The sequence below is a fragment of the Blennius ocellaris genome (genome assembly GCF_963422515.1).
Source record: "Blennius ocellaris genome assembly, chromosome: 11".
Taxonomy (NCBI): domain Eukaryota; kingdom Metazoa; phylum Chordata; class Actinopteri; order Blenniiformes; family Blenniidae; genus Blennius; species Blennius ocellaris.
The window spans coordinates 26,529,228-26,540,673 of record NC_137660.1 but is presented as its reverse complement, the minus strand read 5'-3'; positions in this window follow the sequence as shown (position 1 = coordinate 26,540,673).

The window sequence follows — 11,446 nt, the reverse complement described above, 5'->3', positions numbered from 1 at the left end:
ATAAAAAAAAAAAAAAAAAACACAAACCTCCTCTCAGTTGTATTTTTCTGTGATAATAAAGAGGAGATTAGATGTGTTATCCATTGTTCTTTTGTCTTGACTATCCTTGAGGGTTGGGTAGTTATAGACGCCGATGCGCCTCAATGCTCCTAAAACAAAGTCAGCAGTGAACGGGGAAGAAAAGAGGCGGACAGGACAGGGATAGGATAGGAGGACAATGAGTCCCCCCACTCCTCCACTCCACAGATCTCCCATCAGCTCTTGTCATCTCTCTAATGAATATCAGTTAAATTGCTCTCTGGATCTGAGGAGTTTGGATGTCAATGTGATTTGTGTGAGTGTGGCGGATGGAGGGGCCCAGACTAATGAAAGGCGAGCCTAGCCTGACAGAGTGATGAGCATCAAGCCCATCAGACCAATCACACAAGAGTGGCTGACAGCGCCAACAGATAGACAGCTGAGGAGGAGAGACTATGTATTTAGAAAAAACAAAATGGCTGCCAAAACAGTGGCAGACGTCTTCGGAGCACAATGATATATATATCACTCCTGCCTCGGCGTGCTTGTACAGTTGTGTAAACTGATACAGGCCGCAGAAGTACACGTTTCTGGGTATTCATAAATTGTGATCCCGGTGAGATTTATAGAAGCCGGTTCTGTGGTCTTTGCACGACGCGTGTTAATCAAAGATAGACTTCAAATATCAACAGGTTACGAGGATAAAATGAGTTAACTGTTATTAGAAGGGAACGGCAAATCAAGTGTTCCTCTGGGCGCCTCTGTTCTGACATCACATTTGACAAACAACCGTGTTGTCGGAGTAGATTTTTTTGCGTTCTCTAAAAGCCCTTGCGTGCCAAGATGGAGGAAGTGTTGCCCATTCAGGTAGCCGCCGTGCCGACGGTGACATGATGTCCTCTGACAGCGGTGCAGGAGTCATGGAGCTAAGAGAGCTTCAACTTGGACCTCTGACCCCCGTTTCTACCGTCACATGGATTTGACGAGCACTCCAAAGGTCACCGGCCTGTCAGTGTCCATGTGAAAAAGCTATTATGTTCTTTAAAGAAAATGCCCATATTCCCGAAGGATATTACATATAACTTATGTGGACTTAAGTTTCCTGTGACTTTGTGGTAAAGAGGTGGAAACAGAGACAACTGAGAGAGAGAGAGAGAGAGACACACACACGCACACAAAAAGAGAGTTTAAGGTGATTTGATTTCCGAATGTGCCTCCTCCAGTGGGTGCATGTTTTCATGCCGCTGCGTTGCGGTGCTCTGCCGCTGCCTGAGATAGCTGTCAGGGGCATTTTGGTGTGATATCTGACAGATTTGCTAAAGACACTCGTCTCAGGGCAGTACTCTATATATCGTTAGTTTAATGCACAATGACATGACCAATTATAGCGAGCTCCATGCTCAAATAGCATGTCAAAACCTGTGTATCAATCCATTAGATCCTGTCTCCCATCACATTAAGTGGTACCTTTAGCTATCTGTTCGGCACGTAAAGAAAAATGCTGACGGAATGGAAAAACCTGCCAGTGCTGTTCACAGAACTGATGTCTTTTGGAGAAGGTGCCTTCTTTCTCTCTTTCTCTCCCTCTGCTGTTTTGTCTCGCCATCTCTCTACCATTTTGCAGCGCTCTCTCTCTCTTTCTCTCTCTCTCTCTGTCTCTCTCTCTCCCTCAGTGGCTCGCCCGAGCCACGAAGCACAAAATGCATAAACAATACATCTAGATAATGGCCTGCATTGTTTACTTAGCTCTGAAAATGTATTTGTGCAAAACTCTAAAATGCATTTAGGGGGAATCATTCACTCCGTGTAAAGCCTTGTTGACATTGGGGTGCTCTCAAAAGCCGGCAAAGTGTCATAACAACATCATATATCACTGTATCAATTGGAATAAGAGGATATGATGTGCATTAGCTGGAGCAAACCAGTGAATTCCACCAGTAAGCTGCTCTGCCTCTCCCAGCGTTTCTGCACCAACCTGCTTTGTTGGCCACGGCGGTGGGTGGGAGGGAGGTACGTGATTTAGTGCTGTTGGTCCTAACGACCTCTCTGTCCTTGTGACGAGGACACACAGCCTCGGGGCTCTGGCATGGAGGATGTGCCTTGGACCGCCTGGCACCTCGCCTGGCACCACGCGTGGCAACACGTCCACACTCTGCCACCCTCCTGATGGATTGGCCTGTCCGTGGTGCCACCTTCATGAAATCACTTTTTGATTTGTTGTCATGTTTTTCTCCTCTTTTTGTTTTTTTTTTTTTTCTTTTCCCTGCGACTTGGGCTTTTCACGGGTAAGAACACCCTCTGGTCAGGTACTACAAGAGTGATTAAATTAACCTTCAATAAATCAGCATAATAGAGCATTACCTGTGAGTGTGCGTGCGTGCCGGCTTGATAATACGAAAGGTGTGCGATCGAGAGGTCAGCGTCCATCCGCGGCGACTATATGAAACACGGTTGCCCTGTGGCTGAAGCTGCTCTTTCCGACGTGCCATTTCGCAGGAAACACATCAATAAGGCGCGATTACAGGGCTGACAAAATTAATCTCAGCTGTCATTTCACAGAGCCGGAGTTTGAGAGTGCTCTGATCACGTTGCATTATAGCGGGAAGCGTTTGAATGGTTTGGAGTGGAATCAAAATCCCTTTGGCTTCCCCTTCTGTTTGTCGAAAGGCACATCGTCGCGAACAATTTCTGATCAGCTTACAAATTACATTCCTTCGGCACATCTTAACATTGGTAGTATCTAGGTTGATAACTGCAGCTGTTTTTGTTGCTGAATTAGTACAGCGGTGCAACATTTGGAAATATTCAAATTCTTGTATAAGTCTTCAACATTGGAAACAGATCTCCGTTACTATTTAGTGACGTTCCATTTGACACCGCGGTTCGGTGTCATGACTTTAGGTTTGAAACTTTTGAGAACAATTTCAATATCTGAAATCAAACTCTACATTTACGAGCTCCAGCGTTGACAATGACTCTTCGTAACAACACAGTTTGACAGACACCCGCCGCAAAATGTTTACTATTTCAAATTAATAAGTAGTTACAGTTACTGAAGCTGCCATAAGTTACTTGTTAATTTTATTTTAGATGAAAACAGTTGGGGAGTTGCTGGCTCCCCCCCCTCCCCGACCTCCAAGGTTGCTGTTATATTTAAGTATTTTGGTATTTTATCTCAACTGATCGGATCTTGCTTTTTTCTTTCCTCATCATTGGTTCATTAATCAGTTACCTTCAAGAATGAGTGTTGCGCCAAGTTCCTTGAACAGGCACCTACGGATGAAAATACCAGACGCAACAAAAACACCAAAATCTGACTTCTGGTGAACTGACGTAGCTTCAGCTTAACTTGAATGAGTGAATCAGTCATTGGACTGGCCCACACGGCGCTGACAGTTAATGTGTCACAACAACACGTGCAGTGTGCGCACACTCTCAAGACTGACTGCTTTCAAACACCATAACATTCTATATATTTTTTTTTTGTTGTTGTTTTCCTGTTCCTTTCAGTTTTCATGATAATTATACATGTGAGACACAATTCCATGGTAAATTATATAGCGCTTTTCAACTGCATGAGTACACCCAAAGCGCTTTACGTTATTGCTAATATAACGTCACTAATATTTATCATTAATCACATTCACCCATCCGTGCACCAGTGGAGGCTGTGGCCACGGGGTTAGGGTGCTGTCAATCCATCGGGAGCCGTTTGGGGTTCAGTGTCTTGCTCAAGGACACTCCAGCATGTGGACAGGTAGAAATGGGAATCGAAACCTAACCCTAACCCAACATGCCAGTTGGGAGACGACCACCCGACCCACCCAATAAAAATATGTTACTTTTCTATATAACTATTTTTAATTTGAATAAGTAACTCAGCTACTGCTCAACTATGTAAACAGTAACTTGGGATACCCTGGTACTCATACTCATACTCATACTCATACTCATACTCATACTCATACTCCACATGAGTAACTGTATTTTAGCATTATTTCTGGTTCAATAAAAAAATGTTCTCTCAAGTTAGCGCAGTGTTTCAAGCGGGATATTTCAAGCCCGGGTAGACATACTCTACAGTGTTTACTTCTACGATGCGTGAATGCTGTAACAGCGGTTCTCACACAAGAGTTCACCGTGTCTCATCATAGAAGTCGTTCCCAACAGTTGAAAAAGCCAAACCTCAGACAACTCATTCTTCCCATCTGTGCTGTCTTCGGTGTCCTTCACAAGCGAATCTTGACAGCTCTGTCCAGGGGAGGAAGGCAAACTCAGGACATCTGCTTCTCTGCTGCGCGGAGACATGGCAGAAATTTTGACACGGGGTGTCGGGGTAATCTGACAAGACAGGCCTCATGTTTTATCGGAGCGTTTCAAAAACTGTGGCGCCGTCGCTCTGGCTCGTGTCTTCCGTACATCATTCTGTCTTCTCCTTGACTGTTACGCTTTGCGTAGGTGGCATTGAAATGGAGTGCCCTGTAAAACACGTGAAAAGAGGGGTGAAAAGGGAAAAAAAAAAAAAGAGGGAAATGGAGGAAGAGAGAGAAAGAGGAGTCAGACCCATGACCTCTTTGGCCGCGCGACGTGTCTGGAGCTGGCAGGGGACGCAATTGAGAGTGACACTCCTGGTTAGAGCTGCCAAACTGCCACTTCCTGTCCTCTTTATTCACACATAGCAGGAGTTTAAGCTGGACGTTTGAAGAGCAGAGAACGGACATGTGTCTCCTTGTACAGGCATCGCTTCTGACTGTCATTATTGTGGTTCATGACCACTCCGTCAAAACCACAGTCTGACACCCATCTACCAAACAAGGACAGAAGAACAGGAGGGAACGCTGGGGAAACCGGCTTCGTGTGTGTGTGTGTGTGTGTGTGTGTGTGTGTGTGTGTGTGTGTGTGTGTGTGTGTGTGTGTGTGTGTGTGTGTGTGTGTGTGTGTGTGTGTGTGTGTGTCCGTCCGTCCTCTGGAAACTGACTGAAATATGAAACTTTCTTTGTCATCATTGTTCCCTTTGTTCAAGTCTTTACGCCTCCTCTGCTGTATCATTGAATTTGGGAGTCCTCAGTGTCTCGGCGCGATCAAATTGCTGTACAATTGGAGGAATTGGACTCATAATTCTGATGTTTTGTGTTGAATAAGCATTTAACTTTGTTAGAATCAAGTTTGTCACTCTTCCTCGTCTGCTCTTCTCCTTTAATGGCTTTGTTTTTCTCTTTCCTAGCATCCCTAATAATGCTTGTGCCCTGGGATGGGTCACTTTCACCAATACAAATAAGATTCAAAGTCATGTGTCCGGCTGCAGGTTTTCATTGAATTCTGTCCCCTTAGGTCAAGTTTGTTTTATTTCTGTGATATTCTTTGCTGCCTTTGTATCACCACTATATCCATCTCTGTTTCTGTTCCCTTCTCTTTTTCCCTTCCTCTCTCTGCACAGACATAGGAACACTCTCTCTCTCTCGGTCATACACACACACACACACACACACACACACACACACACACACACACACACACACACACACACACACACACACACACACACACACACACACACACACACACACACACACACACACACACACACACACACACACACACACACACTCACACACACATTATCCTTGGGCTATTACCAGGATAAGTCAATTTGATCCATCCAAGGCAGTGGATGTCATTTTATTCATATATTTTCAAGCCTAGTGACTTTATTAAAGGCTACTGCTTCAATCTATCCTGAATGGATGAATGCACCCACTGATGAAACACAGGAAAAAATGAGGCCCACACAGCCTGAAATGACCACAGCCAATCAGCCTGTCATTTTCAAACATGTTCTCAAATTCTGTGTTTTATATGCAATCGAAAACAGCTTGGTGATTTTGAAGCTTTTGGCACAATGTTTTCTATTCATCTGTGAGTGAAGAGACAGAGAGCTGCCTGCCCGCCTTCCAATGACAAGAGAATGGCTGTTGAGACTTCCAGCTTGGGGGAAAAAATGAGATGTTACAGTCGGTGGAGGCACAGAGCAGAGAAAGTTGGAGACGAGACAAAAATGTGTCTATTCATGCCAACTGGTGTCCTGACCCTCCTCCAGGCTGCCATTGCCTTCTGTCAGGAGAGGGAATTAAAGGGCCATTCAGCCGACATGAAGACTTTCACTCCTTTTCATCCGGGCTCCAACTTCCCTCTTACCCCGCGCTAACTCCTTTTAGGCCAACTGTGATACCAAGAAGTTGTCGAGATAGCAAACGCCCCCCATTAGAGTCGAGTCGGACAAAAGCGGATCCTGTCTCTTTAAGGTGAATATGGAGACGCCAGAATCCACACAGCCAGCCAGTCTTCCAGAGTGGAGGGGAAGGTCACGCAGAGTTCAGAGCCAGAGCGCTGACTGATGGCCGTAGAGGGACGTGGGTGTCCACTCCTGCACCTCCAAGACCCGGGCTTCAGTGGCTGCGAACACGGCCGGGTCGAGCTGGGATCGGACCAAAGACATCCAGGGCAGAAGTTAAGTCACACTACACTGAGCCTGCTGTTAAGTGGATCAACGTCTCATAGAAAGTCTGTTCTTTCTCTGCCGAGACACCAACCTGAAAAGTTGACTTTACAGTCTTGTCTTGAATGTTCCTGTTAGTTGAAGCCCGAGTTAAATTCTGGCGGATTCAACGTCGCGATATGTATTATATTAACACTGTTACAATTTTTTTTTTTAAAGCAGATATTTTTGTCTGTGATATTAGATTTTTTTAAATTCTATTGAAGAGATTTCAGAAAAATGTATCCTGATAAAATTCAGTATTCAGTTCAACAGGTGCTTTTTTTCCCCTCTATAAACTTCAAAGTGCAAGAACATGAAAATGTCTATTGGAAATGTCCACACCTGTTCTGCTGAACTAAAAAGCCAAAATCTTTCCAAGAGGACATAACCGGTACCAGAAAAGCTGTCCGGTCACACATGAGGGCCTATTTCTAATTGTCTTGAGAGGGGCAGTCACACAAGGAAAAATATAAAGTGAGAATAGTCGCAGTTTTCTTAATCAGTTCAGTGTGGATGCTCTGTCAGGAACATAAGGCGACCAGTCTCCTCCCACGCTGTCAGTCCACGGCAACTGAATGACATCCACCCAAGGACCATGTTCCCTTTCATAATTCCATGTTATTGAACAAATACCACTTGTAAGCTTCTAGTCAAACGTGAGACACATTAAAGTAATCACTTGAAACACAGCATTGCTTTTACTGCTGGAGAGTGTTCATCTCTGGTCTGTCCCCAACCTACTTTGCTTGCTCTTATTACAGAAGTTTGAATTTAAAGAAGATGGGGTCCATCTTTTACCTGCCAAACACAGAAGTAAAACACACAGACGTCATATTTCACAACAATGATTTTGCAACAATGAGAGACACACAAACACACTAAATCTGCCAGATAACAAATGTGCTTTTGGACTTTTCCATACAGGTACAGTGGAAACATGAGATCACCTCAAAGAAAAGCTTCACTCTCAAATCGAACATGTTTCTAAGATGCACAAGACTAATGCTCGTGCAGCGTTACTTAAATTTCTAATGTGTTGTGCAGATCATCATTATTACATCTTTATTACCACAATTAAGCACAAAGTAGCTCTTGATGGTTTCATGTTTGTCGAGTTTCAATAGTTTTACGAATTGTTAGATGGTCCAAAAAAGTTAAATAAAAAATAAATAAATTATACAAGTGCTAGAAGTATAAAAGTGAAGTGAAATGAGTTCTGTAATACTGTACTGATCAACAGAAACATTTTTGGAATATTAATTACTGATGTTTTTCCATCCATACGTCCGTCCATCCATCCATCCATCCATCCATCCATCCATCCAAAATCTTACTTTGAATTTGAGATTTTGCTCCAGAAAAGCACATCGTTGGTGGTGATTGCTTAGTAAAATCCACCTTTACGTTTTCTCTTTCCTTTATGTGCACAGTAATACTACATTTTACCATTGGTAGAAAATCCCAATCAAGAATATGAACTCAAGTGCAGTGATTGACCATCACTGACTGTATGAACCATTTCATATGAAAAGAAATAATGTTAATACGACAAGAACGAACGCAAAGTGGGAAAAATCCAGCGAACGTTGGAGCGAGAAGCGAGCATAACGGCGAGGCTTACCCCGACAAGCTGCCCAGGGTCTCCTCATTGCTGTACGTCTGACTTAACCACAATGTGCTATAAACCAGAGGCTCTCGCAGCTGGAGAGAAGAGAGAGATGTGCAAATGCATGCGTGTGACAGTTACAGAATCTAAATTCATCCCCTATTGCCTCCGAAAAGCCTCCTGCATCTCCCCGCCGCCCCTTCCACCCTCCTCGACTATCAGAGCTGTATCGTTTTGCAAACCTCTGCGGTGATGTTGTCAGGCTTCTTTCTGTGAAGTGGCCCCAGCCATAAAACAACAGTGACGTGAGTGATTGATCCAGCAATGAGGATGGCAATACTCCTCTGCATCAATATGAAGGCAGCCTGCGGGACTGGAGCCCTTTCAGACAGCTCTCTGTTTCTCCTCAGAGGAAAAATCCATACACAATTGATGGCAGTTCAAAGAGAGGCTTTATTGTGGGATATCAAATAAAACATCAGAGAACACAGAGAATGAGAGAGAGAGAGAGAGAGAGAGAGATAGAATGAAAGAGTGCATGTGAGCGAGTGAGAGAGGATGGGTGTGAAACAGGGGGAGACAAAAAAAAAAGAAAAAAAGAGTGATCTGCATTTCGCTTTATCTCCTTTTTGCACCTGAATGGTAATGAACTGGCTTAGATGGAAACAGGGGGGACTTTTTTCCAATCCGGAGGACTTGCAAACAGCATGTGAATGTCAACAATATCTATGGCACAATTTACATTATATGATCGCGCTGGAAAAGGTATGCAGATACAGAGGACAGGTGACTGCGCGCGAACCAAGACAACCCAGATAGGCTGGTAGACGTGTTAAGTATTTATAGGGTTATTTCAGGGTATAACGGAGAAGTGTAAGTAAGAAAGAGCGATATCAGTGGCTTCCTGTCTGTTCTCTGCAGCCTGGCCTCCAGCAAAGCCCCCGTATGATTTCATCAGCACTGCTTCTAATCCACTTACTTAATGAAATACATAATTAACACAGTTTAATTGTGGTTGAGACAGCTTTGACTAAAATCATTTCCTGTGGCCACTGTTGCTGTAATTGAATGTGTTCTTCACACCCGATCAAGACCTTTGGATTGAAGCAGAAGAGGTTTGTTGGTTTTCTTTTAATTAGGTTGGGGTTTTTTTGTTTTTTTTTCCTTCTTCTTCTTCAGTGAAATCAAAGTCCTTGCAGCGTTGTTTTTGTCATTGATCTGATTGTTTATATAATCAAAGCCATCCCACTTCAGTGGTCATATGCTGGACATTTAGTGTTCGAGGAAGGAAAGTACACCCGTTATTAAAAGACGGGGGGGAAAAAAAAAATAATAGTCTAATTCTCCATATTTTGTTTTGATTTTTTTTTTTCTTTTCACAAACAACATATTGGATCTTGATACGATTTGACAGAATTATGCAATTCATTGCTGCCGCTACAACCAGTTTTAATTATGCCAAATAGCCCAGAGGAGATGCCAAAATTACGAGTCAAAACAAGGTAATATATTTAGTTGTAATTAGCAGGGAGTCATTGTGTGTGCTGTTTCCTTGATTTCTTTTTAACCCCCCCCCCCTCCACACACCCCTCTCTCTCTCTCTCTCTCTCTCTCTCTCTCTCTCTCTCTCTCTCTCTCTCTCTCTCGCTGTCTCTTGTCTTCTTTCTCTCTCTGTTGCTCCTTGGTCATGATTGATTGGTGTGTCAGGTATGATGGGGCATCATGGTGTTCGAGCGGGTTTTGCAGCTCAGTCATGTGACCGCAGCAGATGGCACAGCTGAGTATTTGAGTGGGTTCACCTGCTGTTTGCTCTCCTGCTTCCTGCTTTACTGCTATCAAATACCACCGAGGGAGAACGGAGGATGCGAGGGAAGGAGTCGGGCGCCGGGGAGAGAGGGAGGTTAAGGGAGGTTTCCTGAAGAAAAAGAGAGAGGGGGAGAGGGGACGTAATGGTGGAAGGGATAGATGAAGGACAGATGAAAACAAGCAGATGAGATGAAGAAACCATCAGCTGGGATGAGGGAGTCGTGTGTGTGTGTCTGATTTTTGCATAAAGAGGTGGCTCAGAGAGATGGAACAGAATGAACCGTGCAAAAATGAATGCACTGTATTCTTCCAATCATGACTCTCCTCTAATTCCCCTCTGTCTCGCTCTCTCTCTCTTTCTCTCTCTCTCTCTCTCTTTCTTAGTCATAAGGCTCAAATCATAAGCTCGTAATGATGGGATGTGGTCGAGGATCCATTTAACACCCGTTCCAGACCAGCGGATGAGTACAGATAGAGGGGTTTTTAAGAGACGCACAAAGTAACTGTGACTGATTGTTCAGCCCAGTGACTCCAAGGGACATCCTCTATGTAATTCTCTTAGTGTAGCATAATATCATTTATCCCACAAATAGACATATGACCCTGCACAGCACCCGTGTCACTCAGAGTTCAAGACTCCGGGTGTGCACTCGAAGGACAGGACACACACACTCACACACACCCACACACACATACACACGCTCGTAATTACGCGCAATCTGGTTAGTGTGCGCGCACAAGCATACATTACATTTCACGCACGTGCCCCCTGCGCTGCACTAATGGCGCCGAATAAACACAAGTGCACACGGACACCGATAAGCAACATCATTCATACACCGCGCGTGCACACGCTCGCTCATTACATATGCATAACCGGCATACAGCGTCGAGGGCACTGCTGACTAATAGAAGCACTCTATGCGGGCCCGCGAACATAAGCGCGTTATCAGTGATGAATTCCACCACACCTACCCGCCTTGACAACAGTCCAACCGACAGCCTCCTCAGCCGCTATCTGCCCTCTACAGCCCTGCTCCTGGGCTGTTTGGGAGTGAGTGGCAGGTGTGTGTAAATGCTGGTGCCGATATGTCACAGGCACCAATCTGCAGTCCCCGGGGATTCTACTGGGAGTTCAGCCCGAGTATCACACCGCGGAGAAAACAATTTCTGCTGCCAATACTCCCGCGCAGATGAGAAATGTTTTAATATTTGCCGCTGCTTTATGGCTGCCGCGGTGACAGTGATGGAGAAAATGTCAGCTTTTTCCACCCTTAAATGCCACTCTTTGTCTCAGTCTGTTTCTTTTCATTGATCTCTGCCTCTGCCTCGGAATCAATAAGGTCCACCAAACAGTCGCTTGTCTGAGAATGCATTGCCGGTTTTTTTTTTTCACCCCCCCTCTCAAACCTTTCAGCGAGACAGAATTTTCGCACTTTACTTTCTTTGCCTAATTAGTTATCCAATACAAGCCCGGC